Genomic DNA, 14,190 nt, shown 5'->3' with positions numbered 1-14,190 from the left:
TTGCTGTTGTTACAGGACGCTATGAATAGGTTATGCATCTAAACTTTCAGTGTGTGCAGAATAAATGCAACCAGGTTGTAATTTGGAAGGAGATCTCTAGACAGATTCTTGGACCAGTGTCTGAGGACAAACAGTTCCAGTGAGATCTAAAATTGCACATGAAGCAAAAACTTCTATCAGCATGCCAGAGAAGTATCCTGGTGCCAGTAATGGACAAAGGAGGTACCTTTTCTGAAAATAGTATCTATAAGGAAATTATTTTCTTTATGATGGAGAAACTCTGTTTTGTTCACTGGACTTCTTTGCTAAGTGTTCAAAGAGATATGGAAAAGCATTCTTCAAGTATATAGCTTCACAGAAATGGTGAAGAGACTGGTGCAAGTCCCAGCAGGCTTCACAGTATGTAAAAGGACTGCTCTGAAGTTTGACCATGGTCCACATTACTACAATGGTCAACTCAACAGCTGGTATACTACTCATCAATGAAGGATTTCTGTGCAGCATTACTATTACTTGTGAAGAACAACTCGTATTGCCTACAGCACAGTATCTTCATTGTATTCCTGCATCCCTAGAGAAGTGAATGATAATCAGGAGTGCAGAGTGAAGGCCTGTCAGGACCCACAATTAAATACAGTGATGGAAACTGGAGGGGATATGTTCCCCGTCATATCTAGAGAGCAAACATTAATAAAGATACTGACAAAAAGAGTAGATATCTTCTATAACAACAACAACAACAATAACAGCAATAATAATAATAATGATGATGATGATGATGATGATGATGATATAGTTTATGTGAACCTGAAGAGCACTATTTCATATCAGCAATCTTAAGGCTGTGAGAAAACAGCAGGAAAGAGGGTAGCAAAAGCACTGTATGTTGTTTTCAGACTGTTTTGTAATTACATGAGAATGTTTTAAGCCGCATGTTAATTAAAACAATCAGAGAGCTTATCCCAACAAACTCACCAATTATCCAGTAGTAGAAAACTATTGCATCCAGGGTGTTGTTATTTTCAAGACCAGCTGTTTGAACCAAAGTTTTACAGGGGGAACAAAGCCATTGCTGGAAGAAATGATTGGAAAAAAATCACAACTGGATGTTTGGAAGTTGGTAATTTACCTGTGTGAATAACACAACACCTGCCCATTTGAGACCGTATTATCTAGTTTATACATAGCCTTTATAACTGTCCAAATCATTTGCAGGTTGCAGTAAAAATCTACTCTATTTAAGATCAGTCATAGTCTCTTGACTTGTGGTTTTGAGAAGAAATAAATGGTTGCCTACATGGAGGGTGAATTAGACAGGGACTATGTGAGATAAGAGATTGCCTGTGTTTCCACTGTTGTGGACTTCAGCCAAAGAGGGAAGGATTATCACTACTAATACAGCGTGGGACTTTGAGATGGTCTATGAGCTGGAACAGAAGAAAAGGTAATCCTAACTCAAAATGCTAAAATGAGGTAACTAGCCTAGCCTTACTTCGAGAGCATATAAAACAGTGATTCTGTTAGAGATAACCTTTTCAAGCCAATTACTAAATTGGTCTTTCTCTACAACTTATGCTTCAGCAGCAGGAAATGAACATCTGAAATTTGGCCTACGGTTTGAGGTGAACTATGCACTTTCTTTCCTTTCCTTCACTTCTGCCAGAAATGAAGGAAAGAAGAACCCCAAGGAAGAGGAAGAGATTTTACCAGTAATATTTATTGGTGACTCAAATCTCTGCGTATTCATAGACTTTGAGGCCAGCCCATCAGCCTCCATAAATCAATATAGCTCCCTCAGAGTTACATTGCTTTGCTGATCCAGTCCATCAAGAAGAAGAGAATAAAAATAGAGACCATTGATTGGCAGGAACTGAAGAAAATTAGAGACAAATAGGCCAGGCAATTAGAAAGTGTTGCTTACAAAGTTTGAGTATTTTCTTGGTACATTCTTGTTAGAACAGAAGCCCATAATCTGCAGGTCAAGTTTGAGTAGCTTAAGGTCATGCATAGGACCAAATAATCTAGTAATGTATTTCTGGGAGTAGTTTATCAATGTGTTTCTTTAAAAAACAGCTTGAGAACTATTTTATATTCAAGCTTCTGAGAGTAGATGTAGAACTTACTTCATAAATATAAAATAAAAAATAAAACAAACAAACAAACAAAAAACCTCCATTACATTTAATCTGCATAGAATGGTAATCCTCCAGCTGTCTTTGTTTCTTTCAAACCACTGGCAACACTACCCTGGTTAGGAAGCTGATGACTACATTGTGTCAATGTTATCCAAAGAGAGCATTTAGCTTATCTTCACAGAATCACAGAATCACAGAATTTCTAGGTTGGAAGAGACCTCAAGATCATCGAGTCCAATCTTGAAGATATTCTTAATATGTTTTCCTCAACATATTTGTTTCTGTACGTTTTGTTATGTGAAAATGGTCGGCCTTAAAATAGGTGTAATCAGATGAACTGTGCAATGGAGAAGGTGCTCTGCACAGTACTTGAACACCAGTGCATGGCTGTTGGAGATGCTCTTTCTCCATCTTCCACACACAGATGTGTCTGAAGCTGTGTTAATACAGCAGTCCAGATAAGGATGGAACACAGCCATTTCCCATAATATAACAGTCTGAGAGATGCCAAAAAGATCCCAAAAACATGTTTTATTTCCTATTTATTATTATTATTATTATTATTATTATTATTTAAGATTTGGCCTGGCTGCTTTAGTCAGGTTCCATTTGCAAAACTTTTTTATCTTAATGGTGGTCCTCAAAGTAACTTCAACTGCCTCACCAGTATTGCCTCAGGAGTAGTAAAGGAACTTCCAAATTTTATGGAGACTTAGGTCACAAGTCCCTCAAAAACATGGGCTCTGGGCATTACGCAAAGATCTAAAAATGTAAGGCACCTCTGTCTGGCTGATGATCAGTGATTTTCAGGGCTCAGGCAGACAGCATACATACGATTGGATCTCATGATCAGTAATGTAATGGCCCCTGAGCTGACTCATGTGTGCCTATGTGTCTATGAGTGGGACAGCATTGCCTTGTCCAAAGCTTTTAGCATCCATGGTCCCAAAGTGGGTGGGAGCTTTCTTCATCCAAAAGAAAGTTTGTAAAGCTAAGTAGGGGGCATCGTGCACGTTGTAGTTGCAGAGGTACCTTTCAGAGACATTGCCCAAGAACTGTGTTAGAAATAAACACACTGCTACAAAGTCCTACTTTGTCCACTGCTACTATATTGAAATACATTTTCTTGACCTTCAATGAAAGACATTTCTCATTTTGCTCATCATCTTTCAGCCAGCTTGAGAGCTGTGGTCAATGTGCCTCAGACCAAGTTGACTGAGTGAGAGTAGAAAGTTTATAGTCTACTATATATATTTCATGTTCATACCTAAAAGGGTCTGAATTATTCTTAAAAGCTGCTTCACGTTGGTATAGTCTTCAGCATTCATTTTCTCCCTACAGCTGTCTCAGGCTTTGCAAGAAATAAACACATGCATCTACATATACCTTGTGATATCTATAAATTAATAGTTCCTATTTAATTATTCATATAAAATACAAATCTCAAAAACTCAGATAATAAGGCATTGCAATCAGTTTTCAGGATCTGACTACCAAATGCTTGTGCTTCCTAAGAAATATATAAAGTGAAACAATTGATTCTGAGGACATAAACTTTCATTGAGGAGCACTGCAGTGGCCAGATGTAAGCACTTCACTGCCAGAGGAAGAATAAATTTTAGATAGGCTTTTATTACACATGAGGCAAACGGCTTTACTTTCTCTGTTTAACACAAATATGCAAAGCCTGTCTTTGTACCACAATGCTACCACTCCCTCAGCAACAACATTAAAGAAGTCACCTCATATTTTTTTGAATAATAATAGCAGTCTGCTCTCTGAAATGTTATTTTAAAAATAGAAAGAAAGTTAATTGTTGCTGGGAAGTTTTAATTGAGGCTGATTAAAAGAAGCAACAAAATATATTGACTACTAAACCTCACTTCTTGCTTTAAGTGTGACCTGCAATGGACTACCCCAAATCATTACGTGGTACCTCTAAGCATTCCAGGTTTTTCATTTGAAATTCATTAAATGTTTGTGTGTCTGATTTTTGGGGGGTTTTCTGAAAACTTTTATAGTCACAGCTGCACTGGTTATGGATAGGTTTATAGTGCCTTGCCCATCAAGTGGCCCACATGTCCAGTACAGTTTGTTTGATACCATACCTTTCACAAGCATTCAGCAGTTCTGGAGGTGTTCTTATAAAGCTGCCAGTAAATGTACCAGCTGGACTCATTTATGTACACGAGCAGCCTCATTCCGGCTGCCTTACAAAAAGCCAGTGGCAGTAAATCTGTGGTCAGTCCATATATGTACTTTAAAGTATTTTTTTACACTTCTGAAAAGAAAATAATAAAATATTGCTAAGCTTTTTAGTAAGTTATATGTGATCTTCAGAAGAACTTGAATACTCTATGGTGAACAAACAACTTTCTGAGAGTCCCTTTTTCTTTGCAGTAAATTCTTTATGCTGTGTAATTAAAGCTCTTAGAAAAGTCTGCTTTCTTAGAAGCACACTGATGGACTGCATTTTTGTAGAAAATCATGTGAACAAATTGCTCATTATTTCCTTTTGTGACTGTTGCAGGTGCAACAGGAATAAAGGACTTCTTGAAGGCTACAAACACCTTCTCTGCATTGCCCAGGGAGGTTTGGCAGTAAACTGTGACTGTTTAAGGGGCTCAGATGAGTGGCAGAATGAGAAGGTGCAGACAAGCCACCATGAATACCACATGCAATGGTAACCTCAGGAAAAATTAGCACAGGTGAAAGGATTGGAAAAGAAAAAAGAAAAAGAAAAAGGAAAAAAAAAAAAAAAGAAAAACGACAGAGTACAAGAACGAGAAAAAATGGTATGTTCAGCATCTCTAGATTTACTCTGGGAGAGATCCTCTGATTAACGAGAAAGGATGTCTAGAAAGAGAACTGCTTTTCTCTGTCCACACTGGCACACCTGTCAGCAACAGGGTACAGGGCTTTTTCCTCTCTTTTCCCATACTTTTCTGGATCTACTCCCAGCTGTCCTGTGCTATGTGTGAATGTCTCAGTGTTGACATAAATTAGTGCAAAGTTTTATTAATGTTTACCAATCCCATCTGAGAATGAGGGAGTTTACTTCAGCACTTCTAGCATAAGCAAAGTCCCCATGATTTCTGTTTCTCTAGGATAACCGAGCTTTCATCTAACCGCATGTGTTATTGCTATAACTCACTGGTATTTTTAACCAGAGTTAATCTTCAAATTAACTCTCTGACAGCATGTCTGCTGAACAGAAGTTATATCTTCATGGCAACAGTGAACTTTTCCTTCTTTGTGTTTTACCACAGAAATACTTACTGAATGTGTCACTGTCTCCTCTACTATTCTACAGACCAGGCTTTGTAGGTTTTGCTATGAGATAAGTGGGTTCAAGCTTCAGCAAGGAATATGGCATTAAGATCCTGGGATCTTACTATAGGGGATCTGGGATCTTAGCTACTGTAGTTATCCTTCTCCAGCTTTTGTTCTGTTGCAATAAGAACAAAACAAAACAAAAACAACAATCTTTTAGCAACAGAAGTACAGCCAAATGAGGTTGTTTTGTCTTTTTAGATGTCTCCTATTAATATGCATTACTGGTAGATTATTTGTCCTCTATTGCAGTCCCAAGACACTTTTCCTTTCTGATGGTGAACCTTCCTCCCTAATCTAGAATTTGAGGATTACCATCAACTGAAAGTAGAATGGTTACAGCCTCCAAATGGTATATTACAAAATATAAGAAAGAGCATTAAGAAATGAAACTCAGAATTTCCTAAAGCACCCTAATACTCACTTTGGTTTGGGGATGTGTTTTTGACTTTTTAAAAATATTCACTACAAGCACCTTTCCTGTGTTCTGGGGTCCCGTTCCAAGCTTAAAATTTCAGAGCAGTTCACTGTTGCAGGGAACAGTCAAAATACAATGCTGGCAACTCTTTTCTAAACCCACAGTTTGTAAGTCATGGAGATTCATGCTCTAGGAAGCTTGGAGCCAATCTGACCTGAGGGCATGGAAGCAACAAGCTGTGCTGCCAGCAAAGTGGCCTGAGCCAGGGCTACAACCAAGTTTACAGGCCCTCAAGAATCTGCACCAATATTCATGCTTCATAGTTAATCCAGTCACTGGTTGCCTTCTGCTCATCACTTGAATGTCCACAGACAATGATTTTTTCCCCAGCTTTCCAAAGGAGGAAATACTTTTCTCTAGCAAACTGAATGACTTTCAGTTCTTAAATAGCACCAGTAGATCGGTATCAGTTCAAATTATTGTTACCTGGTCCCTTCATTAAAAGTGTAGGAGAGGTGGCAGAGGGTTGTTTTTTTTTTGTGTCAATGTTTCGCTTCCTCCCAGCATGAGAAATGACTTGGCAACTGGTTTCATGGGCTGGAGAATTCACAGCCTACAAATTGCAATCAGATTGTGCCCTAGGAGTTCAAAAACATTTCCAGCCTTACTTCTCTCATATGGTTATTTACTACAGAGAAAATCAATAGGTTCTCCTTCTCTCTTACTGTCTCAAACCAAGCTTGTTGGTTTTGACATTAACCTCCTTTTATTTATCTTTCTGCCAAATTGAAAAGCTTTGACCTGAGGTGTGGAGCTAGACGTTTCCTATCTTCTTACTAGTGCAGTGTTGTTTGGGGACTAGTTATATTATTGTAGAAAAATGCAATACAAACTTTATGTGTATGACATTAAGGAGGCAGTGTCTAGACAGAGATTGGGTGCCTCTAGACTTGTGTCTACTACAGGGATTGATAGAAAAATGAAATCTCTTAGTAAAGCTTTCCTAGAAAACCACATAAGCATTAATGACTTTATTTATGGTGCTAATATTTAAGCATAACATAATTGTGACTTCATCCATTTAGAATAGCAAATGAGTCAGGGCCTGATGCATAACTCCTACAAGCAAATGCAACAGATTGCCTTTTTTTTTTTTTTTTTTTCTTCCCTCTCTCTCTCTCTTTAAAAGAATACCTCTTAATCTGTTTACGTCATTAACAGAAAGGTCATCAACTACGACAATTACTGACCTCTTATTCCTAGTTTAACTGCCAATTGTTGAATGCTTATGTGGTGTGCAAATTAGCTGCTGAAAAGAAGCCAGAAGTGGCAGGTGAACATGGCAGGGGATGTCAGAAGTGATTGAATTTTGGAAATGGGACGGCTTTCTTAAAATAGATCAACAACATGAGTCATAAAGAGATTTCAGGGAAACTCTAACTCCTACTGTTAGACAGTGAGGTAGAAACCTCAATAGGGTCCAAATAATGAATTCAGAAGGCAAGGTTGTGAGTTCTGGAGAGGACAGTGGAGTAGACTTTTAATGGCTTTTCACTTTACTCTGTTTTATCAGAGAATATGAAAATACTTGTGTAGATACTTTAAAACATGTTGTATTGATTTACTTTCCTCATGTTTGGGAGAACAAATTCGGAGGATCCAAAGAAACTAGGGTATATTTGAACAGTTTTGTTTCATGTGGAAGTGCAGACACTGAAAAAAATAAAAATAAAAATGTACATTTGATGAACAATGCCCTTAAAAACATGTTTACATTTTGGAAATATTACAAGGACATGACAGGAAGCTGTATGCCCAGAGGCCAGGTCTTACAAAATAAAAACAAAAAAGATTTACAAAAGCTTAATATCAATAAAAGGACTCTCTTTGCCCCTCACTATGGGGTCAGCATGACTTTAAATTAAATGTCAGTGTAGTAAAATCTATGGCCAACATTTTCAGAAGGGGCCTTTTGTTTGGGTTATCTTCAGATCATTACCTTGGTACTCAAAGTTCAGCATCACAGTACATGGCATCCCAGCTCAACAGCTGCATTTGAATCTCATTTTTACTGTTCTTTCAGAAAATTCATTGCAGTGTAGGGGCTGTTAGATCGTAGTCCTTTTCATCATTATTACTGACTTGTTAACATTTCTCTCATGCAACTTCTGCTGTAGTGGATCTGAGGTTTATTATTATGACATAACCTGGAAAACATTTTCGTTTTTTTCCTTCTCTTGGCAAGAAAACACTCCCATTCTGGGATGAAAAGATAACACAAATGAAACCAGACAAGGATCATTACATTTGCTAATCTAAAGTGAGAGATTAATGTTATACTCTGGTCTAGTTCTAAAAAAAATGTAGGATTTTACTCCATTTTCAGAACAACACCTGCATCTGCTGAGGTGTGGAGAGAGGGAAAGGATCAACACTGATTTTCCAGTCTCTTTTATGTAATAAAGGTAGTGCTCTCATGTTTTGCAGTTAACGACTTAAGGATTTGCATGTCACTACATCTTGTCCACTGTCACTTTGTTAAAATCAAAAGTGCAAGAAACCAAGAGAAGGCTCATTAATTACTTCAGCTTCTTGGTAGCAAGACATGTCTTTGGTTTTAGCTCTTTATTTAAAAAAAAAAAAAAAAAGGGAGGAAGGTTACTAACGTGTTAGATTGAAAGGACAAAGGGCTCCTTCTCACTCCGGTAGGCTAGTCAGCAGTGAGATATATCGAGCCAGAGCTCTTTTTGTTTCATTACTCATTACTGCTGGGGCTGACTGGTTACTAAGCTCAGTGATTCGTTAACTGAGATGAGTTCAAAGCCAGTCCATGTGTGCTTGCTCATATGCTACTCTTCAGTTCTTGTTGTCCAGAATATACAATGGACTTTTCTGACAGTCTAGTACTTGGCATTGCAGATGACACTCCCAGCTTTATTCTTGTGTTATTAGTGCCTAAATTAAGCTGTGTAATGGAAGGACTATCACACAACCACACAGTACTGGCTCTAGATCTTGGATTCCCCTACACCTGGGAAGAGGAACTGCAATGATGGACAAAAGAGAGAATGCGATACTTGTGTCTTGCCAGCCTCACTCCAAATCGACTCTCACAGCACAAGTACTAAAGTGAATGAATTTATATCTTGCAAGCCAAATACAAAGAAACAAACCAAAAAGAACACAACAGTTCTTTTGCTTAGAAACAAGAGTACAGAGGTAAAAGAGAACAACATATTTGCTACCAGAACTTCACATCAAATGTAGTGGGTGTTTCTTGAAAATAGAGCTTTTTGATTGGCTTCAGCTGATCAAAGTGTGTTCTGTTGCTGGAAAAGGTTCTGTTGCCATTTTGCCATTTTGTCTGCCTCTGTGCACAAACTTTCACATCCTCCATTCAAAACAGTCTTCAGGCTACCGTATTATCTTTGAGGTAGCATTTAGATTTGACATATCTAACTCCCATTAGTGTCTTCAAAGCTTCATAAATTAGGTACAAATATTTATTCAATATAGCTAATCTTAATGCTTCTTCCCATGAATTACTTACTGTCTTCCATCTAACCTTCAGAAGACTGATATATTTTAAGTATAACTAGGATAAGAAATTAACTGGTAAGACTGCTAATAAAACACACCAGCTATGGTCTAACATTCAACTCCACTAAAGATAAATTGTTTATTCACTGTAAAGAAAATGCTATCTGTTGCCTGAGTTCCAGTTTCAGTCCATAAACTTCTGTATGCTCAAAATTGTGTTATCAGGTCAGAAGAAACTATGTGGTCTAACCTCTTTCTCAAAGCAGAGCTGTCTTCAAAATTGGATTGCTCAGGGCTGTATCCAGCTCCATTCTGAATATTTCCAAGAACAGAGAATTCACAGCCTCTTTGTCTCAGTACTTAATCACTCTCATGGTCAAGCACTTATTCTTCCTTTTATTTAAGTGGAATATCTCTTGTGCCATTACACCTCAGGTGCTCCTCTGAGAACACTCTGGATTCAGCTTCTCTATAGTACTCTTTGGATAGTTGAAGACAGCATTTACAGACCTGTGGCTTCTCTTCTTCAAGCTAGACATTCAGGTCCCATCTACTCCTTAGACATTATGTGTCACAGCCCCCAGACATGTGTAAGTAGTCAAGTGCACTTTGTGCAAATGTGAAAAACACCAGGTGGTTCATTATTACCTCTTGAATGAGATATGACACAGAAGTAGATAACGAGCCTTGGATACAGGGTGAATGTTGCCAGACTGAGTGACACCTGATAATGCAAAGTGAGAGTACTCCAGAATACATTACCCAAGTTCTCTTGTCCTGTGCCAACATGACATGTGGGACCTCTGCATAGTCACCCTTACCTACAACTCATAACAACAAGAAAAGATTTTTGCACTTGCTCAAGGAGGAAGCCTCTTTTTGAGAAATATGTGGTGCAGTATGGCAGTCAACAATGCAAATTTCAGCAGGATGAGATAGAATTGATATAGAACAGCTACTGTGAACTTCCACAAGCAGGGGTCTCCTGTCTATAACCTCATTTAACCCTACAAGAACATTAAATAATAGAGAACTGGAAAATCCTGGACATCCCCATAAGTATTTTGCCTTTAATTTGCTGGTAGGTCTGATTTTATTCACTTTTAAATAAGACCAGGTTTGCCGTATATGAGGAGCTAATACGATAACTAAGCCCATTTTCAGCACAAGGGTGCAAATATCTTTTTCATTGTTCCTTCCAAGGCTTCCAGAAGAACCACACTCGGTAAGAGGCATTCAACATCAGCGTTTCAGGGGGTTCACCGTTAACAGTCATGGCTGTGGATAAAAGACAGGATGTCAAGTGATACTCTGTCACCCACTGTTGTGTCATATCCAATATCTTACATTAAGGAGACTTTAGGGGAAAAAATAATAATTTTGAAGAAAAAAAAATTAATAGAAGTAGAGGTTTGGCAAAAATAAATGTTTTATCAGGAACAGCCCTTGCCAAGGATAACATTTTCTCAGGAGCCAATCTTGGCAAAATTAATGTTTTATCAGGAGCAGAAGTTTGGAAAAAGTAACATTTTATCAGAAGTAGAGACTTAACAGAAAACGCCTTTTTATCAGGAGTGAGGACCATGGCAATTTAAGGAGAAACGTTTGCTGAAAGTGTAGTTTTATCAGGAGTTTTTTTTGAGGAAAATAGTGTTTCATGAAGGGCAGGAACTTTCCAAAAATAATGTTTTATTAGGGGGAGGAGGTGGATGAAAATAACATTTTATCAAAAAGAAGGGGGGGGGAGGGATTTAGTGAAAGTAGTGTGCTAACAGTTTATACCTTCCAATATGGGGAGCTTTGCTCCTGGAAAAACATTATTTGCACATTGAGTGCTTGCCCAAGCTAAAATGCTGGTTTTGACAAGCTGTGCTGCTGATAAAATGTTATTTTTGGCAAGCCTTTCTCTCAAAGAGATGTTTTGAGAAAGGTCTCTTCAGAGAGAAGATGTGCAAATTGACTATAATACCTGCAGCAGAGCCAGGTACATCTCTGAGCCAGATTTTCATCTGTTTATTAGCTCTCCATAGCTTCCCTTCCGCCTTCTGCTTTATGGTGATGATGTTGATGCACAGCACTTTGGATATGCTTCCAGATGTGGGCCTCCTTCATCATTTTTGTTTCCCTCGGCTGTTCAGTGACTCAGGCTGGTTGACTCTTCTCCAAGTGTGTGTTATGCTTCCTTTCCCACCATGTCTTTGCTGCTTTTTTCCCACACCTGGAAGACTGCTTATGCCCTGTTTCTAACTCCTCTGGACAGAGTTTGACACCACTGGGCCTGAGATATCCCTGAACTCAATGAAGGACCCAGTGGCAAAAGTCAGATGTAAAGGTCTTCATTGCATCTTTTTCTGGTGATAAAAAGCTGATCACAGGAGCCTGAATTTCTTGCAATGTACACTCTCACAAAGAAGGGCAGGAGAGAGGAAAGAGATTTCCTACATAACAGAGATTTTTGTTTGTTCAAATACCCATGTCAGGAATATCCCACACATTATCTGTAGGTATCACCACTATGGAGGAAATAGGACCACATGTGAATGTATGAGTAGAGCCTCTTAACAACAATTTGTTGCTTGAATATAAAGGTTGAGACAGTATGCAATAAACTGGAACAGAAGACCATCAATCACTACGACCGGATGGATGGGATTCTCCATAGATATTACAGGAATTTGCAGAGTGACATCATAATCACTCAATGTTTATTTACAATATCACTGAGCACCAGTGAGAAACCATGAGAAAGGCTGACTCAATAGCTATTTTTAAGAAAGGTGACAGGTGTGAGCTGGTTATCATGGGACACTTCGTTGTCCTCTCTTCCAGGTAGTGTAAGGCACTTGCACCAGGAATGAAATTGCTGGCTATTCTGAGAAGGCAGGCTCTGTTGGATAAACATTAGTGGCAGCTACTAAGAATAAATCATTTCAAATAAATGTGGCCACGCTCTTTGAAAGAATGCTGCTATGGCATGCATATCCCCCTTGATGTTCTCCCAGGGCAAGTTGGAGTTAAAAGCAAAAGTAAACTGAAGCCACTATCCTGAGACTTGGTGACTGCCAGTACAGACTGCCAGAACAGGTAGGAAGCAGCAGTGCCTCCAGCACCAGGAGAGAGGGGTGCTTCTGTGAAGACCCTTCATTGTGGGTAGTCCTGAGAGAAAATGATAAGAAAGAGGTTATTGTAGTGAAGCTGATATCAAATTGAGCTCTTATGTTAAGGAAGTAAGAGAAAATGTTTTGCAAGGAACTGGTGAATGAAAATTGACAGCTGTATGTGGTACAGTACATTAATTACTTCAGCTGAAAATTGGGTATGGGACAAGTGAAACTGATGAAAACTTTCACAGATACAACCAAGAGGACCTTAATTTTCTTACAGTCATTTGGAAGAAAGAATGTAAAATTTTTCCCAGTACACACTGGCCTTTTATCCAGGTACACTGAAGCATTTCCACATACAAGTGTTGTAAGATAATGTCATTGCATTAGAGCAATCTTGATTAATTTTAGCCAATGTCTGCGCAATTGAGTTATTACTCATACTGTGTGTACTGTGCGCATTACAATGAGTTACTGATGATTTGCCACTGTATATCCTAATAAAGTATTTTGTTGTTTTATACTTTGCACGTAAGACAGGAAGGATCACCTTTTAAGGCCCAGATAATCAGGTAAGATTCTACTTTTCTCTGAATGAATGGATCCAGGTAGTAAAGGTGAATAGGTTTTAGAAGTAACCCTAGATATCTGAATCCTGCTTTTGTGGCTACCAGCAGCAACTGGCAGGGAAGCTATAAACACAGTAGGGGGAAGTGGGAAAAGTAATGTCTCCTCCTTGTGCAAAGTAGCAGAACAGCCATGGGCATAAAAAGGCATGGGCTGACCAGGGAGGGTTCATGAAAGCTACATGGGTCTCCATCTACCGAATTTCACTTCAGGTTCAAATGAATCTCATACTCCAAAGAAATTCTTACCTGAAACCACTGACTAAATTTTATGTTCAACATGAAACTCTAGGAAACCGCTTTCATGGAAATCTATTTGTATATGGTTTCCACCAGAAGCAGTAAATTCTTTCCAGTTCACTGGAGATTTTGCACAGGTGATACTAACCTAAACTTACAGCTGTGACATTTCTGCACTTTTCGCCCTGCTGGAAAGCTTGGCTGAGCTCCTTTGGACACCCCTCCTGTGCTTTGCAGTTCCCACCAAAGCAGAGCCTTTGCCCATAAGTTACCTACAGAGCTGGGCTGTTCCCTGATAGGGTGATATGGATGTAAGCTACATTGGAGTAACTGCCTTGCCTGTTTCAGCCCATGAGGCTGGCTCAAGCAGAGCTAGAATATCCCTAGAGAGCACTCTGCTCTCTCTTCATGACTCCGCTCTCTGGACCTCTTATTCTACACTTCCCTTAAACAGGCAGGGAACAACAGGTGCAGCAGCAAGAGGGCATGAGGGCATATGTCCTTTTTTTTTTTTTTTTTCCCCTGCTTTTTTTTTCCCCAGTTATTATAAAGTTCTTATTAATAACATAGAACTGTTGTTTTTTACACTTGATTTAAAAACCATCATAAAAGATGATTTGTCATATGGTGAGGGTGATCTAACCCTCTGCATGCATTCTGTGTGTCTGCAACTATTTGTTTCACGTTACAGAAACACTTTGCTTGACCAGAAGAAATGCAATGTCTTGACTTGGCTGCTGAATGTGTCCCTCACTCACACACACACACGCGCACACACACACACCCCTCAAAAA

General features: G+C 38.8%; 1 long non-coding RNA gene across 1 annotated transcript in view; it reads left to right on the top strand.

Moving 5' to 3' along the window:
- LOC311433800 overlaps positions 1-14,190 on the top strand; it is a 371,170-nt gene that overhangs the window by 65,602 nt on the left and 291,378 nt on the right. The gene's annotated exons all lie outside the window — the stretch shown is intronic.

This window comes from Aythya ferina (genome assembly GCF_964211825.1).
Source record: "Aythya ferina genome assembly, chromosome: 3".
In the NCBI taxonomy this organism is placed as follows: Eukaryota; Metazoa; Chordata; class Aves; order Anseriformes; family Anatidae; genus Aythya; species Aythya ferina.
Note: the sequence above shows the minus strand (reverse complement) of the source record. Positions and strands in the feature narration are given on the sequence as shown.